The sequence below is a fragment of the Peromyscus eremicus genome, chromosome 3 (assembly GCF_949786415.1).
Source record: "Peromyscus eremicus chromosome 3, PerEre_H2_v1, whole genome shotgun sequence".
Lineage (NCBI taxonomy): Eukaryota > Metazoa > Chordata > Mammalia > Rodentia > Cricetidae > Peromyscus > Peromyscus eremicus.
Window position 1 is genome coordinate 14730033 of NC_081418.1, and position 1146 is coordinate 14731178.

The 1146-nt window shown below is 36.7% G+C and overlaps 1 non-coding gene across 1 annotated transcript; it reads left to right on the top strand.

Moving 5' to 3' along the window:
* Window positions 1–580: 580 nt before the first annotated feature.
* On the top strand, window positions 581–743 carry LOC131907583 (U1 spliceosomal RNA). Its single transcript, XR_009378482.1, has one exon. It is a non-coding gene; the product is annotated as a U1 spliceosomal RNA (small nuclear RNA).
* Window positions 744–1146: the final 403 nt, after the last annotated feature.

The following is a 1146-nucleotide window of genomic DNA, read 5'->3' on the forward strand; positions in this document are numbered from 1 at the left end:
ATGAAAGAGCCTGCTCCAAATGCAGAAAATCCAAATGAAACTTTCACAGTATCACAATATGTAGAGACAAAAGCAACTCTGAAACTCAATTTGGTTTAAGAGGAAATCACTTTATACTCCACTGGTTCCTGAATTTAATGAAAATTTTGAGGAGGAATAGCCATGATGAGAATTACTATTCTTTTTCCAATAATTAAATAAAACATGCAAATACAAACAAAAATAGTAATAAAAGTCAAAGGCAAGAAAGCATCCCGGAGAAAGAACAGCATCAGAACTGTGAGACCATCCAGAACCCGACCTCCATTGCAGAAAGTTGCAATCAACAGTGCCCAGTTTTGAGAACACAGTATGCCTAACTGGAAATAACAAATAAAACACGGGTTAAAATGGGTATTTTGTGATGCCTTCTTTACTTCATAGCTTTGGCATGTAGCTTTTTTCTTATTTTGTAAAACATCGGCAAGAAAAGACCAGAAAACATGTAAAGTATTAGTAGCTATAGTAACCTATTATTTCTTTTACATCAGATGTATGAGGAAAATAATAAAGAAAAATAAATAATTAAAAATCATAACAGATACTAACCTGCCAGGGGAGATGACATCATCAGGAAGGTAGTTTTCCCAGGGCAAGGCTTATCAACTCTTCTCTCAATGTGTTGTCCCCTGCAATTTCCCCAAATGTGGGAAATGCCACTCCATAATTTGTGACAGTGAGAAACTGAGTTCACACTTTCCTCTGGAAGAAAAATCATAACAAACATCAGGAAAACTTTGCCTGAGACTAACCAAAGGCAATTAGGGTCTGTCTGGTGGTTCCAGATAGACAAATGGCCATGAGCCACTAAATCCAGCTAACTCAAGTTCACATACATTACTTAACTGATCTCAGGGATAAACTGTTTAATTCAGGCTTCAAATCCTCTAGACAGTCTAACTTCACATGTAAATAAAGGCTAAAAGTAATATTATTTTCATTTCCAATCACTTACTTTATTATAAAAGTTTTCCCAAGCAGATCACCCTAGCCCAAGCTTGTTACCATAAATAATGAGAAACTAATCGTGGGCCAAAAGCTGCTTTGGGTAAGTGTGAGGAGGGGGTTCCTGTGGGACAACACGGAAGGAGTGATAGTAAACAGGAT